At 41.9% G+C, this 12,366-nt stretch overlaps 1 protein-coding gene and 1 pseudogene across 1 annotated transcript in view; both read right to left on the reverse strand.

The window, feature by feature from the left end:
- Positions 1-12,366, reverse strand: part of GPR137C (G protein-coupled receptor 137C) — an 81,589-nt gene that overhangs the window by 49,193 nt on the left and 20,030 nt on the right. The gene's annotated exons all lie outside the window — the stretch shown is intronic.
- Positions 2,815-12,366, reverse strand: part of LOC142426076 (diacylglycerol O-acyltransferase 1 pseudogene) — a 28,631-nt pseudogene continuing 19,079 nt past the window's right edge.

Consider the following 12,366-nt stretch of genomic DNA (forward strand, 5'->3'; position numbering starts at 1 on the left):
ACACCGGCCAGTGCGATCACGAGGTGCCCAAGGGACCAGATATAAGGCATCATGCAAAAAAAAAAAAAAGATATAAGTGTGTGTATGTATGTGTATTTATGTGTATATGTATATATGTATGTGTATATATATATTATATTAAATGAAGGGGGAAGTGCAGAGTGGAGACCCAAGGCCCAAGTGTCAGCCAATGGAGATCCCCTCATAGAGGGGCTTAGGAGAGGAGATGGGTTAATTAGGGTGTGAGGTAGTATCGATGAAGAACACAGCTTTCCCCCAGATCCTGGATGCTTCCTCCCCCCAACTACCATGATCCGAATTCTACCTCGCAGGGCTGGATAGGACAGAGGCTGTACACTGGTACATATGAGGGTTGGAGATACAGGGAATCCAGGGTGGATGATACCTCCAGGACCAAGGGCGTGAGGGACGATGCTGGGAGAGTGGAGGGTGAGTGGGTTGGAAAGGGGGAACTGATTACAAGGAGCCACATGTGACCTCTTCCCTGGGAGAGGGACAGCAGAGAAGGGGGGAAGGGAGACCCCGAATAGGGCAAGATATGACAAAATAACGAGGTATAAATTACCAAGGGCATATGAGGGAGGGGGGAAAAGGGAGGGAGGGGGGGAAAAAAAGGAGGACCTGATGCAAGGGGCTTAGGTGAAGAGCAAATGCCTTGAGAGTGATTGGGACAGGGAGTGTATGGGTGTGCTTTGTACAATTGATGTATGTATATGTATGGATTGTGGTAGGAGTTGTTGGAGTCCCTAATAAAATGTAAAAGAAGAAAAAAAAAATGATTAGGGCAAAGACTGTACAGATGTGCTTTATACAATTGATGTATGTATATATATGAACTGTGAAAAGAATTGTATGAGCCCCAATAAATTGTTAAAATTAAAAAAAAAAAAAAGAACATGCTAATGAAGTTGGGGGGAATACATAAGATTACAAACCATGGGACGGGATGGATAAAGGGCATAAGAGGTAGAATACCAGGATGAGGAAATAATGAAAGGCCTTTACAGAACCAGATTTGTGGAACATTGCTTCAATGTATCATATAACCATAACCAGGTGATTAAATCACATTTATATTATAAGGTTAAACACAATGACCTGATATTAGTGAACTAAAAGTGTTTAATAGCTAACAGGACATGATTCTGAAAATGAAAGCAATATGAAATGCAATTAAACATTATAAGAGAGTGAAGTGCAATTCAAGGAACATAATTAACATGTGCTTTATGCATTGTTTTTGAAGTTCAGGATGATAAGTAATATGTTTTTTAGGTTTAACTTTAGATTTTCGCACACATTGTCAACTACTATCCTGTCTCTGATTCCATGAATATTCTCCTTTTCCAAGTCTAATCATACATGTACCTACCAGATATAGGGATTTTATATTTTTAATAATTGAAACAAAAAGGATCTAAAATTGCAGTTTCTGGAAGAATCACTTGTTTTTGCCCATCTTGCGCCTCTCCTCATATTTGACCTCAGTCTCCTGTCAGATGCTGCATTAAAAAAATCATTTTATTGGGGCTCGTACAACTCTTATCACAATCCATCCATTCTGTCAAGCACATTTGTACATTTGTTTCCCTCATCATTCTGAAAACATTTGCTTTCTACTTGAGCACTTGGTATCAGCTCATTTCCCCCCCTCTCTTCCACTCCCCTCTCCCTCATGAGCCCTTGATAATTTATAAATTATTATTTTGTCATATCTTACACTGTCTGACGTCTCCCTTCACCCACTTTTCTGTTGTCCATCCCCCAGGGAGGAAGTTATATGTAGATCCTTGTAATCAGTTCCCCCTTTCTACCCCACCTTCCCTCCACTCTCCTGGTATCACCACTCTCATCACTGTTCCTGAAGGGATCATCTGTCCTGTAGTCCCTGTGTTTCCAGTTCCTATATGTGCCAGTGTGCATCCTCTGGTCTAGCCAGATTTGTAAGGTAAAATTGGGATCATGATAGTGGTGGGGAAGAAGCATTTAAGAAATAGAGGATAGTTGTATGTTTCATCATTGCTACACTGCACCCTTACTGGCTCGTGGATGCTGCAATTTAAAATATATCTATATATTCCATAGTTCAATTTTATCAAGCAGAATTGTACAATTGCTACCACAATCAGTTTCCATTCTTTTTCTTATGTGGATTACTTGACATCATCTCCCCTTCATATTCCCTCCACTAATGAACCCCCGTCTCCCCAAAACCCTTATTCTACTTGCTGTCTCTATAGGTTCATCAACCCTGGTTTTCCTATACTGAAAAATAGAAAACCATATAACACAACTTCAAGAGGGTGGCCTCCAATGACATAATGAATGCTTTACTATGAACGTCCTCTCTGTCAAGTTGATTGTCCCACTTTTATTGATTTGAATTATAAGGTTCAAGGAGAACATAAAATAAAAGAGTTTCCATTGAGTTAAACCATCACCTTATAGTTAGCAGTGACCCAAGGACTTTGGGAACATATATACATAAAATTTGGAATTGATGTCAAATGAGTTGTGATGAATTTTCCATGGTGAACAGAGTTAACTACGTTGATCATTTTCATAGAAATAATTATCTACAATCTCGGTCTCGCTTGTTTTAAGCAATTAGAACATGTTTAAGTTTTAAGTTAGAGCGCCTGCACTCAATGTAAATTGAATAGCAAGACTTTCCCTTAGATACTTTCAATTCTTAAGAATGACTTTTCATCTCTAAGTATTTATTTTTTTACAGAAGTTGTAGTATAGTATTTTTCTGCTTAAATATGATCTTTTTGGCTATGGATTCAGGCTTCAGTCAAGGTTTTCTAGGCTACAATCTTTTTTATTTTTTACACTGGATAGCGCTTTATTGGCACACACATCCCCCACCAGGGAATCCAGGTCAGGCCACGCCTGCTGGACAGTCACTCCCTGAGGGCGGGGCTCCATAGAGACAGAAAGGCCGAGGGAGCCAGCAAGTGCTCCGGCCCTGGCCACACCTTGGCCTTGGGGAAAGCAGGGAGTACACGGGTTGGCCAATGTGGCCATGGCCTCGTGGTGGAGCATGTAGTAGTCGTGGACGTACATCAGCACCACCACTGGCTGCCCGATGATGAGTGTCAGCCACACCACTGCATTGCCATACTTGCCCACGATGAAGTGGCTGGTGAGCCATGCCAGAGGGACCTGCGCCGTCATGCTTGTGAAGGCCCAGAGACGGAACAGGCACAGAGGGACACTCACCAGGTACTCATGGAAGAAAGCCGAGGCAAGGAACACTCCTGTCCTAGCAGTCCACTTGCCGGACCCACAGTGAAGCATGGGCTTTTAGAAGTATCTGATGCAGCACTTGTGGACGGGGATGTTCCAGTTCTGTCAGAAGTAGCTGACGGACTCAGCGTTTCACCAGTCCCGATAGAACTCTCGGTCTCCAAATCTCATGAGCTCAGCCACCACGTTCAGGCATGAGTGGAAGAGTCAGTAGAAAAAAAGGAGCCAGATGAGGTGGTTGGGGACAGCCAGCTTCAGGAGGCGATCGACAATATGGGAGTAGTCGATGTCCTTTAAGGGCTTCATGGAGTTCAGGGTGGGCACCATCCACTGCTGGATCAGACCCACCTGGAGCTGCGTGAGGAAGAGCATCTCCACCCTTCCGGATCCAGGGGGAGCCGGGAAAGTTGAGTTTGTAACATAGGGTGGGGGCAAAGATAAAGCAGTAAAGGTATCCGTGGGTCAGGTTGTCGGGGTAGGTCAGGGCAGGCTGCACAGCAGCCCTGTTGACTCGCCTGCCCTGACCCTGGCCCTTTGCTCTCGGCACCAAATGTTGACGTCCGATTGGAGAAGCGCTTGAGGAAGAGAATGGTGTATACCACCAGCGCAACCACTGAGTCCACTGGTGTGATGGAGTTCACCAGGATGGCCACGGCGGCCAGCAGGCAGAGGACAGTGGCCAGATTGGCCACGTGCAGCAGCAGCCACGCTCCTCGCTCAGGGATCCCACTGCCAAATGTTTCTCAATCTGGAACCCAGCCAGAGCGAAGCTGTTGGCCACAATAACCGGGCACAGGGCTGGCCAGAGTAGGGGTCCTTCAAGAACAAAGAGACCACCTGGATGGGATCCATCAGGATGCCATACTTAATGAGGTTTTCTACAAACAGTCTAGGCTACCATCTTGCAAAGAGATTGGACAGTTTAATATGTGGACAAGATGCATAAAAGGCTTGCAAAGAATTAGACGGTTTATAATACAAATAAAGTATGTATCTTGTGGGAAATGGTTATTAGGCAAAATAGGTGACTGTGGCCCTATTATGGGAGGGATTGGTCAGTTTGTGGTTTGGAGAGAAAAGTAGTCTCATGAAAGAGCCAATCCCACAGAGGCTGATCAGGGCCTCACTCCCAGTAAGAAGAGCTAGGAGAATTCCAAGATCCAGGAGACAGAGAGGTGTAACACTAGAGATAGTGTGAGACAGTGAAAGACAGCATGAGAGGGCAGTAGTATTATAAATTGTAAACCAGGAGACTGGTGCAAGACAGTTTTGGTGGGCTTCTCAGCACATAGTGAGGAGGCTGCACTGGGCTTCCTGTCACATGTCGTGAGAGCTGAGCATTTTTCGGGAAGAGGCTTGCTGATGAAATAGGGTACCTAGGCTGGCCAACCCATGGAGTGAGAGAGACAAATACATTTGGGCAGGAGGCTTTCTGGCTCAGTGGAGTAGTTCAGGGTAGCTGACTGTGGAGCTAAGAAGCTCTAACATTTGCCTGAGCAGGGCAGAGGTCAAGCAAAGACCAGCATGTCTGAGAGTGAGGCCAAGTGGTAGAAGGCAGGACGAGAGCAAGGCCTGCTTCTGGGCATGGCAGAGGAGGTACTGAGAACTGTTCTGGTTGGGGGCTATCTTGATTGACAAACTGCATCTTGTTTCCTGAGTTGTTCTGTTACCTCCAAGTTGATCCTGAATTGTAACCTATTCCCTAATAAACCCCATAACTGAGTGTATGGTCTGCGACTTACTTCTGGGTGGCCACTGAAATAAATTAGCAACCCAACAAAGAAGTGTCCAGTGCATGGGGAGAGGGTATACAGCTGGTATCAGAATTGGTAAGGTTGTAGAGAGGAGGTATGTCTGCTGCCACCTTACAGCAATCAGCTCTGTGCTGATGGGGAGTATCACACCTCTCTGGAATAAGATGGCTCTGACACTAAAACACAACAGGCTCTCCCTGGTTCTAGGATACAATTATCTTCTTGGATCTCTTAGTCTAATGCCTTTTTTTTTTTCAGTTCCTTCTCCATGCTTAGTTTTTTTAAAATTAAAAAAAATGATTTTATGAAATCAAAGTGCGTTTGTTTGATATATAATTAAAGGAAGTTCTGGGTTAATATTGAACAGCCATATCCAATTTTGTTTCCATCTGAAACTCCATTATATATCAGGAAAGAGATTTTCTTAAAATTACAACCCTGTACGTTTAAGGAAAATTAAAAAGGATAAATAAACAAATTGGAATCTACAAACCTGATGGATATGTGTGTAGAAAAGAGTTAACAATGTAGCGTATGACTGCATTCCTAGAAAAGTCTACTTATAAGAGAGCCTTTGGCTGGAGTTTGGGAATATAAATTTTTGGAGGATACCTGACATTCTCTAAAGCAGTGGTTCTCAACCTGTGGGTAGTGATCCCTTTGTGGGTCAAATGACTCTTTTGCAGGGGTCGCCCGATTCATAGCAGTAGCAAAATTACAGTTATGAAGTAGCAATGAAAGTAATTTTATGGTTGGGGTCACTACAACATGAGGAACTGTATCAAAGGGTTGGCAGCATTAGGAAGGTTGAGAACCACTGCTATAAAGGATAAGGGTGATTTACAGGGGCCTGAGTGGTAAAATAAAAGAAAAAAAGCTTGTAAGGTACTGGTAATGATAACATGTTACTTCTTTTACCTGGGTGTTAGATGTAGAAATGTATTTTTTGAGCTTGCTACTTTATACATATGCATTTTCATTTCACAATAAAATGTCAAAAATATTTCATAATTACAGTTTAAGGGCTTTTGCATAAGAGGAAAATTAGGTGAATATATTTGACTTGTCATTTTATTTTAACTAGCAATCTCAGATGTCACAATTTTTTTTACAGTTAAATGGTGGAAAGAAATCTTAAGAGACTTAGTTCAATAACATTATAGGTGACAAAATTGAGCTTTAGAGAGTAAGTGGATTAAAGATTAAGTCCAGGAACAAACAGGAAATTGAACTAGTATTAAAACCTAGGTATTTTGACTTCTGGCTCACAGAGATCCTGTTTTTCTGAAACACGTTGGTATGGTTAGACCTGTAGATGGTATGCTGCTGCGGTTGTGTGCTCTCAAGTTAACTTCCATATATAGCAACTTTACATGGCAGAGTAGAACTGCCCCATAAGGTTTTCCAGGCTGTAATCTTTAAGGAAGCTTAACTGTTTGGTCTTTTTTCCCACAGAGGTTCCAGTGTGTTCAGATGAGCGCTTACCTATTGTGTGCTAAGGCTTCTTTAAAAAATTCACTGCTAAGGTGAACAAGCGGCCATCTAGCTCAGAAGCAAAAAAGCCCACATGGAAGAAGCACACCAGCTAGTGCGATCACGAGGTACCAAAGGGACCAGGTATAAGGCATCATGCAAAAAAAAAAAAAGATATATGTGTATATATGTATACGTGTGTGTGTGTGTGTGTGTGTGTGTATACCATATTGAATGAAGGGGGAAGTGCAGAGTGGAGACCCAAGGTCTGAGTGTCGGCCAATGGAGATCCCCTCACAGAGGGGTCTAGGAGAAGAGATGGGTCAATCAGGGTGCGAGGTAGTACCGATGAAGAACACAGCTTTCCCCCAGATCCTGGATGCTTCCTCCTCCCAACTACCATGATCTGAATTCTACCTTGCAGGGCTGGATAGGGCAGAGGTTGTACACTGGTACATATGAGGGCTGGAGGCACAGGGAATCCAGGGTGGATGATACCTTTAGAACCAAGGGTGTGAGGGGCGATGCTGGGAGAGTGGAGGGTGAGTGGGTTGGAAAGGGGGAACTGATTACAAGGATCCACATGTGACCTCCTCCCTGGGAGATGGATGGCAGAGAAGGGGGGAAGGGAGACTCCAGATAGGACAAGATATGACAAAATAACGATGTATAAATTACCAAGGGCACATGAGGGAGAGGGGAGTGGGGAGGGAGGGGAAAAAAAAAGAGGACCTGATGCAAAGGGCTTAAGTGGAGAGCAAATGCTTTGAGAATGATTGGGGCAGGGTATGTATGGATGTGCTTTATACAATTGATGTATGTATATGTATGGATTGTGATAAGAGTTGTATGAGTCCCTAATAAAATGTAAAAAAAAGAAAAAAAAACTCACTCTAAAGCATTTAATAATAAATAAGCACTTCTATCATTAAAAAAAATTCACTGCTATTGAGTCAATTCTAACTCATGGAGACCCTATTGGGCAGGGTTGAACTGCCCCTGTGGGTGGTCTAGGATTGTAACTATGGGGGTAGAAAGCCCATCTTTCTCTTGCAGCGCAGTTAGTGGTTTTGAATTGCTGGCCTTGTGGGTTAGCAGCCCAATGAATGACCACTCTATCAGGGCTCCATCCATGTTATAAAAAATCGAATTCTTAGTTACTATATAAGGTGGACTAGAACTGCATTTTAGCGTTTTGGAGAATGCAAATCTTTACAAAAGCAAACGGCTTCTTTGTCCCCTGTGAAGTGGCTAGTGGGCTTGAACCACCAATCTTGTGTTTAGTAGCTGAATGCTTAATCCACTGAACTGCCAGGATTCCTTTTTAGATGGTGTAGTTTAATTCCCTAATAGATAAATCTTCTAAGGTGACAATGCTGCTTTATTTGTATTTATTAATTGTGGTGTCACCTAAAATTCAGAGCAAGTAGTTTTTAGTTGTTCAAACTCTGCATAATTAAAAGTCCCAAGAAAGTATAACCAGAAATTAAATAACTTCTCTAATAAACTGTAACTGAGAAAAAAATGATTAGGGCAAAGACTGTACAGATGTGCTTTATACAATTGATGTATGTATATGTATGAACTGTGAAAAGAATTGTATCAGCCCCAATAAATTGTTAAAATAAAATTAAAAAAAACAACTGTAACTGTTATATAAAATGCAATATATCTTACATTTAAAGAAACGTTAAGATTTTTATAATGATCTGTCCATAGTAAACTAGTGAACAGTCCATAGTAGTCTCAGGAAACCTCAAAAAAAGTTAACACCTTATGTTTAAGGAAAGGAGCCCTAATAGTATAGTGGGTCACACATACTAACCACCAGATCAGCAGTTAGAAACCACCAACTGCTCTGTGTCAGAAAGATGAGGCTTTCTTTATCCAGAAAGATTTAGTCTTGAAAACCCACAGGAAACTGATTTTAATTGAATTTGTGCTAAAATGGTACTATCCCTAAGAAAAGTTTCTCCACTGAATACTTCATTGCATATTGTTCAATAAAAATGTTTCATATTTTTGAATAAGAAGATAGTGGAATTGCTTTTTATAAAGGTAACTATATGGGAAGGAAAAAAATAAAATTCACATGACTCTCTAGAGAAAATCTGAAAAAATAGATAGAAAAACCCCAAGAACACAACACATTGACATGAAGCAGGGAACTGATAGAGAGGCCTGAGGGGCCAGCCACATTACCAACTAAGTGGACAGCACCACCCTCCCCCCAAGAAGAATTCGCTTCAGAGGACAGCACTGATGCTACAGCTCAAGAAGAGGGGAAGAGGGACTGGTCTGGTCAGAGCACACAGGAGCCAACGAGGGGGCATAGGGGAAAAAAGAAAAGAGTGACGCACATCCTAGCTCACCAAGGCCTGAGGACAATGTTCCTGCTCAGAAAAGCAATGCAGAGATGACCACAGGGTCGGCTCCACCATGGGACACAGCATCCCTCACTGACCCATAGCACCATTGGGGACAACACTAGAGACACACAGTGGGAATTGTGCCCGCCATGAGCTCACCACGCTGAAGCCAGTCCCTGGGGGCATGCAGCAGAGCGGTGGGGGAAGCAGAGCAATGAAGTCCCCTGGGATAGAGGAGGTACCAGGGCATGGCACCCCATCAGACTTGACTGGAAAGCACCTGTGAAGGAAAACAAACAGACCTTGAACTATTCACATGGTTATATGTGTGTGTGTGTGTTGTTGTTTTACTTTCTGTTGGTGCTTTGTGGTACTCGATCTTGTGATGGTACATAGCATGTCTACCTGGAAGGGATAGGTAGAGTAAGCAGGCCAGAGGAGAGAACAGCGGGATGACAGTTTTGGGGGGACGTGGGGGTAGGGTGGCGGGGGAAAGGAAGAGGATGTTAACAAGCCCAGGGACAAGGGAATAACAAGTGATCCAAAATCAGTGTCAAGGAGGGTGTGGGAGGCCTGGTAGGGCTTACTCAAGGGCAATGTAAACCGAGAGGAATTCCTAAAACCCTAATGAAGGCAGAACATGATAGTGGGACAAGAGGAAGGCACAAAGAAACAGGAAAGAACTAGGAGGCAAAGGGTAGTCATAGAGATTTAAATACAGACATACAAAGATGTGAATATATTTATATATGATGAGGGGGGAATAGATCTATGTAAATATATTTATAGGTTTAGTATTAAGGAAACAGATGGACAGTGGGCCCCTGCTCAAGTACTCCCTCAATACAAGAACACTTTGTTCGAACAATTTAGCAGTCTGAGATGCTCACCTGCCTGGCATGATCACTGATGACAATGGGTGCACAGGCAAATGTGGTGAAGAAAGCTGATGGTGCCCGGCTACCAAAAGATATAGCACCTGAAGTCGCTGAAGACAATCGGTGCACTAGCAAATGTGGTGAAGACAGCTGATAGTGTCCAGCTACCAAAAGACATAGCACCTGAAGTCTTAAAGACCTGAAGATAAACAAGCAGCCATCTAGCTGAGAGACAACAAAAGTCACATGAAAGAAGCACACCGGCCTGTCCCGACTAGATCACTGAGGACAAAGTGGGTCCATAAGCAAAAGTTGCGAACAAAGCTGATGGTTCCCGGCTATCAAATGATATAGTATCAGGGGTCTTAAAGGCCATCTAGCTAAGAAACAACAAAGCCCACAAGGAAGAAGCACCAACCTACCCCGACGCGAATGCTGAAGACAAAGCGGGTACAAGGGCAAGTGCGGTGAAGAAAGTTGATGGTGCTTAAAATATATAGAATCTGGGTTCCCATAGGCTGGAAGATAAACAAGGGGCCATCTAACTGAAAAACAACAAAGCCCACATGGAAAATGCACACCAGCCTGTGAGATGACAAGGCATCGAAGGGATCAGGTATCAGGCATCAAAGACCAAAAAAAAAAAAAAATTCATAGCATTGTGAATGAGGGGGAGTGCAGCGTGGGGACCCAGGGCCCATCTGCGAGAAATTGGACATCCTCTTGCAGAAGGGTTGTGGGGAGGTGACGAACCAGTCAGAGTGTAGTGTAGCAACGATGAAACCTACAAGTTTCCTCTGGTTCTTGAATGCTTCCTCCCCACCACTATCATGATCCCAATTCTACCTTACATAATCGGCTGGACTGGGAGATGTACACTGGCACGGATAGGAACTGGAAAGACGGGGAATCCAGGACAGATGAGCCCCTCAGGAACAGTGGTGAGAGTGGCGATATTGGGAAGGTGGAGGGAGAGTGAAGGAGAGAGGGAAAACAGATGACAAGGTCTACATGTAACCTCCTCCCTGGAGGACGGACAGCGGAGAACTGGGTGAGGAAGATGTCAGATGATGTAAGATATGATAAAATAATAATTATTTTTAAATTCTCAAGGGTTTGGGGGAAGGGGGAAGTGGGGAGGGAGGAGAAAATGAGGAGCTGATGCCAGGGGCTCAGGTGGAGAGTGGGTGTTTTGAGAATGATAATGGCAACATATGTACAAATGTGCTGGACACAAGTGATGCACATGTATGGATTGTAAAAAGAGTTGTATGAGCCTGTAATAAAATGATTTAAAAAAAAGACTGTTAAGATTAGGTTAAGAAAGTATCCAAAGATTATCGGAAAAAAATTGTTTTCTGAATAGGAAGTTCTAAAACACTTACAGTGTTAAGTAAAAGGAAATTCTCATTAAAAAAAAAAAAGAAAAACCCCAAATGACTAATAAGCAATTAAAGCAAAGTTGTAATATACAAAGTTCATATATAATCAATAGATTTTTTATACCAGCAACAAGTGGAATTTGGAATTAAAGACACATTACAATTTATATTAATACTTTTTATTTAAACCATTTTAAATACTTAGGCATAAATCTAACAAAATAAGTACAAGATCTATATGAGATCTACTAACCTTGATGAAAGAAATGAAAGATCTAATTGATTAAAAAGATATTCAATTTTCATAATGGGAAATAAGATGACAATTCTTCCCAATTTTATCCCAATAAAAATCCCAGCAGTGTAATCTCAATGAAAATCCTAGCAAGTAATTTTTTGACATTAACTTATTCTAAAGTTTATATGAAAAGGCAAAGACCCAGAATAGTCAATAGTCAATAGTCAATACAATGACTTCAAGACTTACTGTAAATCTACAGTCATTAAGACAATGAGATATTAGAGAAAGAATAAATTTATAGACCAATGGGACAGAGTACTTACATAAGTCAAACATAGACCATCACAAATTTAGCCAACTGATCTTTGACAAAGGAACAAGGTCAATTCAATAAAGAACAACCTTTCCAACAAATGGTGCTGAAACAGCTGGACATTCACATGCAAAACAAAACAAAACAACACGAAATACAGATTTTAAATCTTTTATAAAAATGAGCCTAATTATAATACACAATCCTGGACAACTTCTAGAAGCTAATATTAAAGAAAATCTCCGCACTCGGGTTTGGCAATGAGTTTTTAAAGGAGCATCTAAAGGAGAAATGCTTTCAAGCTGGATTTAATGAAAGTTAACGATTCATTTGAGACTAACTGATAATGGTAGAGGGAACAAAAGTATCAGAAAAAGGTCACAGAGAGCAGCACAAGGAATATTGCATATGTTGCTTTCATCTTGATTTCTTAAGGACAATAGTTTGTCCTTAAGAACATAATCACTCGTGTTAATTTTAAATGTGCTAATTCCATGGTATAACGGAAAAGGCATCAGTGTAATCAAAGATCTGATTTACAACCCTGGTAATTTTTAGTGTTGTCTGCAACCAGTCCATGGTCTCAGCAAACCATCTGGAAAATGAGAATGACTACTGACCTATTTTAATCATATAGTAGGAAATATCATATACTGCTATAACTAGAAAAAGTGAATACTATA

Source organism: Tenrec ecaudatus, chromosome 14, assembly GCF_050624435.1.
Source record: "Tenrec ecaudatus isolate mTenEca1 chromosome 14, mTenEca1.hap1, whole genome shotgun sequence".
NCBI lineage: Eukaryota > Metazoa > Chordata > Mammalia > Afrosoricida > Tenrecidae > Tenrec > Tenrec ecaudatus.